The following is a 12,337-nucleotide window of genomic DNA, read 5'->3' as shown; positions in this document are numbered from 1 at the left end:
GTTCAGAATTTTCATAATAGGTCTGTATAAATGCTATGATTCTTTTGCCTTGATCACCATACATAGGTAATTATTCTTTGCTTTGTATTATTCCAATATTACATTTATTTTTTTACGAGTCATATTGAACAGTTACTATCTCTTACATGTTTATGTTTCTGACAAAACAGTGAGTTCTTTAACAAAAAGAATTTTGACTTTTGCCTTGGTATTCTTCTTTTATTTTTATTTTTAGTTCTTGGGGTACATGTGCAGGATGTGCAGGTTTGTTACGTAGGTAAACGTGTACCATGTTGGTTTGCTGCACAGATCAACCCATTACCTAGGTTTAAATCCAGCATCCATTAACTATTAATCCTGATGTTCTCCCTGCCCCAACTCCATCCTCCAACAGGCCCCGGCGTGTGTTGTTCCCCTCTCTGTGTCCACGTAGTCTCATTGTTCAGCTCCCACTTATAAGTGAGAGCACGTGGTATTTGGTTTTCTGCTCCTGCATTAGTTTGCTGAAGACAATTTTTCTTGGCGTTCTTAAGGCATAAGAGAATATCTGGCACTGTAGAAGTTCCTCAAAAAATGTTTCTTGACTAGAGTTCAATGGGGAAAGATGGACTAGGAAAACACCAGTTCAAATTAACTGTGAATTGTGTAAAAGACACAGAATCCGGTTAAAAGGAAATTATTATTGATTAGTTATGTGTAGAGGAAACAATAGAATTGGGGATAGATATTACATATTTCTTCAAAGATTCTATAATTGTGTATTACTTCGGAAAAAATCCAATAAGAGTCTAGGAGATTAATGTATGTTTCTTGTGTTTTTTTCCTCCATTGCATTAAACTATTTAGTAATGTTTTGACATTTAATAGCTATCTGTAGAATTATTTGATTGGATTGTATTAGTTTTTTTGGTCTTAATGACGCTTATCAAATTAGTTCATTAAAATGAGAAACATGAGGCTGAATTTCAAAGTGCCTGCCTGAGATGAATGACAACTTTGCAAAACTAAAGCAAAAGAGTCATATTCTTAAAACAAATTAGGACAGGTTTCCTCAAGCTTTGTCCAAATATCCTGGGCTAGTTCAGGTAACAGTGGGAAAACCGCTCTGGTACTCTGGCTTAAGGACTGATGATATGCTTATATTTGGAGAAGTTCTGCTAAGCAATTTTATAAAGGCAACGTGAGAAGAGAGGAGTCGCGGAGAAGCAGTGAACAGTTTATGAATGGTGAGGGCAATAATGAGCTTGTCTCTGACTCCTTGGTGATTCAATGGCATGCATTATTTGCTAGCTTGCAATTCTGAGTTACTGGTTTACTGCTGGGCTGCAAGGCTCACCTTCTCTTGTTTTTCTTCTTATTTCTTCTGAATGCACACCCCAGGAAGTGAAAGTTACAACTTGTTTTGACAGACATACCGGAGCTTTTGGACTTTATAGACAGAGCAACGTATTCAGAAGCTTCCTGCTTGGTGATCACATCCTTTGTTCTTTTGTGCATACCCTAAGTGAACTTTGCTCCAGACAAATTAGCCTAGGGCAAGGCATTACAAAGACAAGATTCCAAGCAGGACACATAACACAGAAAAAGGGAGTGCTCCTTCATTTCCATTTATGTTCCTATTTTTAGCCAAACATTTATCATTTTTATGTTTAATTACTCCTAAGAATGCTAGTAACTCATGGTTTTATTTTGTTGTGAGTGAAATTGCTTCTGTCTTAAAGACCTTGAAGTTTTTAAGCATTGGTTAACTTCAAGGACAAGAAATCCTTATACTTAATGGGGAAACAACTTGACCAGCATGTCTGCTTGAGTTTTTTACTCTCTGGAATTTGAGGCAGCATACAGATGTCATAGATCTATTGAATCATGCTTGATTGCAATATCCCACCTCATGAAAGATCTGCATTTCATTAAGCAACATCTTACTCTCCTGGTTTCTGATTCAATAGTCATTTTTTGGGGGAAGTAGTCCTTGACTGCTGGTACATGATTGTCACATAATAATATAGCACATATGTATGCATCTGGCTCTTGAGTGAGTTGAGAAGGTAAGAAGAAAGTTATATTTGTGTGTTGGTTTACCCATCATTTAGCCCAGTACTTGGCATGGAGGGTGCACGTCATCCATTGCTTGTTGACATGAATAAAAGTAAATCCTACTGAAAATTTAGTGGGGTTGCTTCATTTTTATAGAAAGATGGTCATCAAATTGCTTTGATCTCATGAGTGAATAATAACTTGTCTTCTCAAATAAAGATTGTCGTCCAGACTTTTCTTTTTCCCATTTGTAATATTAGAAGAGCGTATTAAGTTCCTGTTTCTAGTACTTCAATTCTCAGTGGACAACAACAAAGTCAGGCTTATCTTCCAGAAACACTTATTTCATCATGTCTTCTCTTTGCTAAGAATCCTTTAAAACATCCCTATTAGGAAGGAGTAAACTGGGCCACTTTACATCCCTTGCAGTGCCTAGCATGGCGCCTTGTACAGAGTTGCTCAATGGATGCTGATTAACAGGAAGATGCCAGCCTGAAGGTGATTCTAACAGTGGACTGCTGAGCTCTGCTTTTAGCCACATCTTGTTACATTCATGTATCAATGATGTGTTTGAATACATAGAATATGTGCTTATCAGATTTGCAAATGACCTGAGGCTGGAATGGATAGCAAATATATTAGATGACAGAATCACAATCTGAAAACATTTTGACAAGCTTCCTCTAACAAGATGAAATTTAATAGGGATACAGGTAAAGTCCTACCTTAAAAGCAAAAAACCTTCCTGCTTAGCAACTGAATGTAGCAGATTCTCAGAAAAGGTCATCTGTAATAGGGTAGCCACACAGGTCAATGAAATCTTAGACTTATTTGGAGAACAGAAAGAAGAAGTTGAAGATCTCTCCTCTGGTACTGGTCAGACTCCATCTGTTTATGTACAATTTGTGTATGGTTTATGGACAATTGTGGGTTTCACATTTTCAGAGGTATATAGACAAATTGGAATGTTGTTAGACAATGTCAAAAGTTATTAAATCTATGCTGTTAAATGAGTACTTTTCTATGATAAGAGAAAATTCAGAGAAAATATAGTTTAAAAAGCAGTGGAAGTAGCATCATGAGGAAAAGATATTTGTCTGGAGCTTCACGGTCTCAAAGGTTTGACTAGCATTAGTATCTAGAAGTTATAGGGAAAAAAACTTTGGCTAACTCTAAGGGAAAAACTTTTAATAGTCAGCTCCTGATTAGGGCATAGCTTGCCCGGGAAAACATTGAGTTGTCCAATTTCTTTTTAAAAGAGGAAAATTCCTGGGCCGGGCGCGGTGGCTCAAGCCTGTAATCCCAGCACTTTGGGAGGCCGAGACGGGTGGATCACAAGGTCAGGAGATCGAGACCATCCTGGCTAACACGGTGAAACCCCGTCTCTACTAAAAAATACAAAAAACTAGCCGGGCGAGGTGGCGGGCGCCTGTAGTCCCAGCTGCTCAGGAGGCTGAGGCAGGAGAATGGCGTGAAACTGCGAGGCGGAGATTGCAGTGAGCTGAGATCCGCCACTGCACTCCAGCCTGGGCGACAGAGCGAGACTCTGTCTCAAAAAATAAAATAAAATAAAATAAAATAACATAAAATAATAAAAATAAAAGAGGAAAATTCCAATAAGGAAACCCCTGCATGAAACCGACAATGAGATGTCACTATCCACCTATTAGAATGGCTACAATCCAAAACACTGACAACACCACATGCTGGCAAGGATGTGGAGAAACAGGAACACTCATTGCTGCTGGAAATGCAAAATGGTGCAGCTACTTTGGAAGACAGTTTGGCAGTTTCTTACAATACTAAAGATGTTTTTACTCTATGATCCAGCAATCATGCTCTTTGATATTTACCCAAAGGAGTTGAAAATTTAGGTCCACCTGAACTAGATACCCGAACTATAATGTTTACAGTTGTCCTTCAATAGGTGACTGGATAAACAAACTGTGGTACATCCAAACTATGGTATATTATTCAGTGATAAATAGAAATCAGTTATCAAGCTACAAAAAGACATGGGGGAACCTTAAATGCATATTGCTAAATGAAAGAAGTAAATTTGAAAAAGGCTACCTGCTGTATAATTCCAACCATAGGACATTTTGGGAAGGCAAAACTATAGTGACAGTAAAAAGATCTGTGGTTGGTGGAGGTTCAGGGGGAGGGAGGAAAGAATGAATAGGGGGAGCAGAGGGGATTTTTAGGGCAGTGAAGTGAATGTGCATTACACTCTACTGGTGGATGCACATCATTATGCATTTACACACAACCATAGAATGTACAACATCAAAAGTCAACCTTAATTTAAACTATGGACTTGGCAGATAATGAGATGTCAATGCAGGTTCACTGACAGTAAAAAATGTACCATACTAATGCAAGATGTTAATAAGAGGGGAAACTGTGTGGGAATTGGGGGTGTGGGAGGGATATGGGAACCCTCTGTACCTGCTACTCAATTTTTCTCTAAACTTTAAACTTTTCTTTAAAAAAGGCTGCATAAAATAGTGATGGGGTAGGACAGAAGGACTGATATCCACTGGACGGAGGTTTCTTCTGTAGTATCTAGTAAGAGTTAACAGAGATTGCAGTGGAGGAAGAGGGCTGATTTCAGCATCACAGAAGTAGTACTGAGTATAAAGTCCAAAGGACATTTGTGAGACCAAAGACAGTTTCTGCAAGAGTCTAGAGGAGTGTATGAGTGTAAAGTAGAATGATTATTAAGACAATATGAGACTAAAACCTTCTAGATGCAAATGGAAAGTGCAACAGGTTGTCATGGCTGCAGGACTCTGATGTGGGCTAGCTGGTTCAAAGGCATAGCATCTGGCTACTCTTAAGTTTCCTGTCTCTGAAGGGATTCACAATAAACTTGGGGACTACTTCCTAGGAATGCCACACACATATATATGTGTATATGCACCCACATATATACACATAAGTAAATGTGTATATACACACATATATGCACATATACAGATGTTTATATATAAATATAGATGCACACAAATAGATAAGTAGGATAATTTTGTATACTGATAAGAGCTATTAAAAATGTATTATGGAAAGTGACAGTGGCAGGGTGGAAGCAGGAGATTAACCCCACTCAGTGTGCTCAGGCAAAATTCCGTGGAAGAGACAATTGAGCTGATACTTGAAAGATGCAAATAAAGCAGCACTGAGAACAGCTGAAGAAAAAACGTGACAAGCAATGGTACATATTTTTATATTTACTTGTTAATATCCTGTTAGTTCCTCTTGGTTGTGTGTGTGTGTGAGAACAGGTATGTATTAGGAGGGTAGTAAGGATGAAAGAAAGAAATCTTGAGGAAGCACAGAAAGAAAGGTAAGTGCAGAAACCAAAACTATTTCAAGGATTGGACCCAAGAATTTTGCAGAAAGTTTTTAGAAAGACATAGGAATCTTGTATTTGCCAAGAATGAAATTAGATTATTTTTTCTTGTACTGGATCTGATAAATAGTTCCCTAACTAACTAGAAAAGTGTGATTACTTTGTCAAGTTTAAAAAGATAAGCAAGAATTGTGAGAATAATTGAGAATAAAAATGTCTTCTATTTGAAAAGTTTTTAAAACGTGAAGGGTTAAAATAGCTAGCACAAACTGGGTACCTCTCTGAGTGGAACATTAAGTTGTGGGTGTGACAGTTTTCTGTTAACAGAGGTGACAGGAAGAGGTCATGGCTAGGATCACTGTGAATATGGCTGGCTGTGCACACGTCGGAGGACATGCTGTCTAGGTCCTGAGGAAGACAGGAAGTGATAACACACTTTCAGTCATGCAGGCTTTGCAAATACACACAGAGAGCCAGAACAGCTAAGAGAAGAGAAAAGTGAGGGAACAGGGAATAGGGGGAGAAAAGAGAGGGATCATAGGATGTACATTAGTGGAGCAGGATAGGATGGATGCAACAGATGAGAGACAGAAGAGACACAGATTCCCCTAACTTATGATTTTGGAAAGAATATTTAAATCATGAACTTAAGAGAGATTTTTGAATAAATTATGGCTTTATTAAGAGATTGATAGATGAAACTTACTAAGAGACTTACCGGATCTAGTGTTGACCAGCATAGCACTGCAGATGTCTTATGTAATGTTGCCTTTAGGAAAGTGGAAGTATCACATGTCATGTTCTCTCCTCTTCCAACTCCATGACCCTTCTTTCCATGTTTCTTTTCTGTGGAAATGGCAGAAATTTATCGGGCTTGTGATGCACCATTACAGATTTTGAATGGTCTATCCATTTTTTTTTTTTTTGGATTTGGGAGCCCTCAGATGCTTGCCCACGACAGTTCAAATCTCTGAGGAGAGGATTGCTGGGGCTTTGCAGTGTAGAAATATTTAAATGGTATTGTCCATGATACACTATGTGGCTTTCATGATGCTTTCAGAGTTCTACAACTGCAACTTCTGTCCAACAGCCTCTTTCAATGTCATAAATCCGCTAATTTAAATTCTAGGAAACCCATTCAATGCAGTGAAATTAAGTAATAATTGAAGTGGATACTGGCTACTTCAGCACAAAAAGGTTTTATTTTGGTACAATTTTTTTTTTTTTAAGGCTTGGTACAACACACTGATACAAAAATACTAAATCACCAGACGAAAAAAATCAGTAGTGTTGTAAAGGATATGAGAAGGGAGAAAAGAACAAAGGACTTTTCTCCAATCAAATACAAATGCAAATGACCTGCAAGATTGTGAAAACAGTCTTTCTCCTGACAATGAACATTTTCATGCAGTGAAATCCGTTTTTGAGACTCATTAGCAAACGCTGTGATCTTGCTTATTTTCTATAGCGTTTGGTTATTTCAAATTGATTAGGAGACCTCTGATGTGGGAGAGAGAATCACTGAACTACCCCAGGTATTTCTGTAATTGGTTATCATGCTTAATTACAAATGTTTCAGCACAACCAATTTATTCTGGGCCAGATTTCCCTTGCCTTTCTACTGCTGCTCTTGCTGGTGCTGTTTTCTGTTTTCAGGGATAGAAAGGAGAGAGAGAGAAGACAGATTAACCTTCTCCTCTGCATGTTTTGGTTTTCAAAAAAGCAGATTAATGGATTGATGGGATTCATGCAAAGTATCCTATTAATAGTAGTAGTTAAAAATGAAAGAAATGGAAACATGTATATATTAGTTTGTAGAGGGAGGTCATTCATTGCAAACTGTTACCAATCTCTTCTGGTTCTATTATTTCCATTAACTAGTGCTGGGAGCTGGAAGTTCAGCTCTCTCATCTCTCTCACCCTGCCATGATGCTGGCTGACCTTCATGTATTCAATCCACTTGCTCCTGAGCTCATCAGAAATAAATGGACTAGAATAAAACAGAATATGACTCCACATAGTGCTATTCATCGTCCAGCAATCCTGAAGACCAGAGCAAGTGGCGAGTTGTGCCAGTGTCCCAGGCTGCAGATGGGCACACATTGCATTCTCCATAGTCTCTCATCCACAGCCTGGGACAATTCAGACCAAATAATGACAAGTGAGACCCTGGTGAGGGCAACAGTGTCATGCATCCTGTCTCAGGAGGACCAGTGAAGATCCACACAAAGTTTGCAGCCCCAAAGGAAGATGGCAAGAATCTGTCTTTAATATCCTGTGATCAGAATAGGATTTAAGGAAAAGCGGGCATTTTTTCAGACCATTCCTGCTAGACACTGCACATCACTAGGGGAGCTGCTACTTATTAAGAAGTATCCCCTTACTGGTGCTAGGACAGATATCTTGGCACAAAAGCAAAATATGTATTATGTGATGCAAACTTTGATTTCTGACTAGGACTTTCAAATTTAACCATGATTGTTGTTTAAGATAATTGTTATGATTATCTTAAAAGTTGAAGCAAATCTTCAAATAAAGTGAATTTTTGAAATCCTTACTGCTAAAGAATAGGAGGGGTTAAATTTGATCCAGCTTGATTCCCCATTGATGAAATTTACTGGATATTTAGGAAATTATAAAACAAACAAAGATTGGTACTGGGAGGGCTCTTTGAAACAATTTAGGCTAACTCAGTCATTATTCAGATAAGAGAGATTAAGAGAAGTCAAGTGACTTTTCTCAAGGTCTATTAGTGGCAGAGTGGGGGCACCAGAATCTAGCTTTCCTTCAGGTGTAGAACATGCCTGATAGAAAAGCTTTTCTGTTTTCTGTGTATTTCCAACAACCAGCATCCTCCTTATGTCAGGAATTTTCTGTCCCTATAGAGTGATTTCATTTTGCTTTTGTTGTGACAGGAATTGCTGATAATAACGTAGTGTAATAAATCATAAGAAGTGACATTTTTTGTTTTTCAAAATTTATTTCAACATTTAATGAAACTGTTTGTGTTTGATTCCTGAACATTTGTGTACATAGAGAAAGCACTTCTCTTCTGTGGCCAAGATATCTGTTTTACAGTTCCTAATATTTACTATCAGTACTTCAGCAAACTTTTGTAAATAATTATTGAGGGTGAGAATTAATTTTGTGAAAAGTAGCCATTGGCAACGTTCACATAAATCTGTGAGAAAAACATTCCAAATTGGGATTTTATAGTCACCGAAGGAAAAGCTCTTCTGTTATATTAGAGCTGCCAAAAGAATTCAGAACTCAAAAGATCCAAATGACAGCAAAGCAGATTGGAGCTGCTCTTCTTTCTACGTTCTCTTTTCTTTATGCATTCAGGGCTCTGCATCAAGAAAACTTATATGCAAGGGGTGCAGAACAGATCCAATTATACAGAGCTTCAGCTAATGTCTGATGCTTTAAGTACATTTCAGAATTTCTGTAGATCGCTGCAGAGCCACCTCTCAATTTCTCAAAGTAATGAGAAAAGCCTTGGAATACATTACCCCAAAACCCATAGAATGAAGTAATTAGCATTCATTACCAATTTTATTTCAATGGCTAATTGCGCTTCACACTCATATATTGATACAAAAAACTGGCCAGTCAAGAAGCATCTATGATCATTTATTATATGAATACAGAAAGAGTGTTGAAGGGAAGTTTTACTGCTCCAAAGAGTCGGTTTGATAGATTGCTGTAATCCATCCAAAGCTACACCTGAGTACTGGTGAGTGGAATGGGAAGGGGGGGTTGGTTTGATGCTTATGACAGATGCCCATTAGATGCCCATTAGATCTGAGAGGTGAGTGGAGCAGGGAACAGGTGGCTGTGGTGAAGGTGGTAGTAGTGACATTCCTACATATACGTGTGCACTACGACATTCAGGAATGCCTAAGTGCATACCCTAGCAAATATTCCAGAAACTTTGGCATGAGGGTCTACTGGGAATGCTATACTGGGAAAATTTCTGTTTGAGAGACCTGCTTTTGATTCTCTGCTCAGAGACTCAGAAGGTAGAAAACTCCAGTAACCTTTGTCTGAAAATACCACAGGCCTGCAGTTATACATGCAATTAATTCTTATCTTACTTTTGGCTCTCTTGCATTACCACATCCACGGAATAGGAGAAAATGAATACATTTTGTATCTTCATTCATGGAAATTTTCTGGAACCCTTTTATAAGCCAGGTACTGTACTAGGAACTTTTGCTTGCATATTGGGGCCCCAGATTGAAACAGAAAGCAGAGGAAACATAGGAAATTTGGGAAGGATATAAAAATAGAACAATTTAGAATATGTGAGTATTGCATAGAAGAAAAACCAGAAGGGATCATGTGTTGCCTTGAGGCTAGGCTATATTCATGACCACTAAGACAGAAGGGCAAATGGAACTCAGAGAGACATGGCTGACTCAGGAATTCTAACTCTATGGAACCATGCAGTCAGTGAACAGCAACCCTTGAGAGAGAGAGAGCTGAAGGAATAAATGCTTTTCCCCAGCCCTCCTTCCTTCATCACATCTCATGCTGTGGCATTCTATTGGCTGAAATCAACCGGAAACCAGAACTCCTTAGTGCAGTCCATTAACATTTGAGTGGACAGATCAGGGTGAGAAGGAAGAAATGTACTGAGAATGCATGCTTTACCTCCTTTCATTGTGCAATCTCATTGTCCACTATCTCAGGGTGGATTGTGTCAGGCAGGATTTATAGCTGGAAACAACAGAACTGACTGGCTGGCTTAAGCAGGAGAAGATATTGAGATCCTTCTGGGATCTCCAGGAGAACTGGAGAGCCAGGTTCGGGGAGGACACCACAGCTGATTACTGTGCGCCTACATCACAGATGTGACTGCTCCGAGACTCCAGCCATGGTGGAAGCTGCCTTTATGGCTAGAGATTCTTCCTCATGAACCTTTTTCCTTGTTTTATCAGCTACTAATTCCAACCAGGGCTTGTGCCTATGATTGCCAGAACCTAGATCTCTTGACTGAGCATCAGTACAAAAGAGGGTGGAAGAGTGAGTTTCAGGCATTATTAGCTTTCTATAGAATTATTGGTGCCTCGCACAAGAGTTTTAGGTGAAGAATTCTCCAAATTTAGGAATGGGGTTCCAATGGTGGGTGTCCAAGGAGCATGTGAGATGCCCGCTACACTTAGGTTTTATTAACTCCATCTTTAGATGAGGATCTGAGGTTCAGACGAGCTAAAAATCTTGCCAAATTTATAGCTTTAGTTGGGAGTCAAACCTCAAGTGCAGGTTTTGGCTCTTTCTACTCTGTCAAAATTTCTCTCTACTTTCAGACAAGTCAATCTGATTTTCACTTTAGTGACTTTTTTTCTTTTTAAGATAGCACTGGATATTTTTTTCAAAGTGCAAATGATTCTAAAATTGACTTGGATGAAGAAATGTATGAGAAAAACATTAAAAAAGAAAGAAAAAAGAATAGTGAGAGGAATGCTTCCCTAGTATTAAAACATAATGGAATGCTATTGTAATTGAAATAGTGTGGGCATAGCAGGGCCTCACCAAGAAGCAGAAAGCACGCAAAAATAGAAAATTTGGAAGGATATAAAAATAGAACAGTTAAAAAATGTGTGGGTATTGTGTGTAGAAAAACCAGAAGGGATTGTGCATAAGAGGAGTAGACTGTCTTCATGACCCTTCTACAGATTACAAGGATATACAGATTAACACAATAAAGCAGAAGTGCTAGAAAAAGATCCACATAAGTATAGTACTTCAATATGTGATACAAATGGCATTTTAATAGTAAATAGATGAGAAATTTGTTGGGCAACCTGCTGACTATTTGGCTTTTAAAAATTACATCTTACAGGAATCCAATTCTAAAGGTGTTAAATGTTTTAATATGAAAAAGAAAAAGAACAAAAAGAAAATATAGATGAATATTTTTACAATCTTGATCTGTGCAGAACATTTCTAAGTATGGCGTCAAAGAGGCAGGAAGATAGAGAAAACCATTGCTAGATTGGTGTGCATAAAAATTAAAAATTCTCCAGGCCATAACAACATAGACCATTGCCACCTGGAAAAATGCTTGCAAAATGTATAAAATAAACGACTTAATATTTTTAGTATGTAAAAAAAAAAATCACATAAGAAGACATGAAGATGGCTGATTAACATATGAAAGGCTCTTTAATTTCATTTGCAGTAGTAATCAAATGAATTCACATTACAACAAAGTTAGCAGAACTTGAAATAATTAGCAGCGTCCAAGGTAGGCAAGAAGAGTGCGGAGGAGGATTTTTATTTTATACTATTCTGGTCAGGGTCAAAAATTGGATTACTTTTTCTACAGAGTTATTTGACATTATGTACCAAAATTTCACTTCTTGGAATTTTATATCAGAAAATCGTTCAAGAAACACAATAATCACACAGGGCTAAATGTTGTAGTGTTATTTTTAATAGGAAAAGTTAGTAAAAGAACAAGTATTCATAAATGGTACAGCTAAACGACTCATGTACACTTATAAAGTGGACTATTACTTAGCTATGAGAAGGCAGATATCTATTGGTAGCAAAAGAGATCCATGATATATATTTAGCTGAAAAAAGCAGGGTATAAAATTCTATGAGTAATTGATGAGAAGAATAAACAGCATATTTAGAAAAAACAGGGAAGATTATATCCTAAAATGTAAACTGTGTCATCTGGCTAGTACCATCTCCAGTGACCTTTATTTTTCTTTCTTTATTTCTACAATTTCTAATTATTTTATGATAAGCACTGATAAGCATAAAAAACAAAAAGCTGTGTCTATTTTGAAAAAATGAAGTAAAATACATATTTTATCCTTAAGTAACATATAAAGACTAGATGTATTAGTCCATTTGCGTGTTGCTGATAAAGACATACCCAAGACTGGGTAATTTATAAAGAAAAAGAGGTTTAATGGACTCACAGTTTGG

This window comes from Colobus angolensis, unplaced genomic scaffold, assembly GCF_000951035.1.
Source record: "Colobus angolensis palliatus isolate OR3802 unplaced genomic scaffold, Cang.pa_1.0 Scaffold341, whole genome shotgun sequence".
Lineage (NCBI taxonomy): Eukaryota > Metazoa > Chordata > Mammalia > Primates > Cercopithecidae > Colobus > Colobus angolensis.
The sequence above is the reverse complement of the archived record's forward strand: the minus strand, read 5'-3'. Positions refer to the sequence as shown.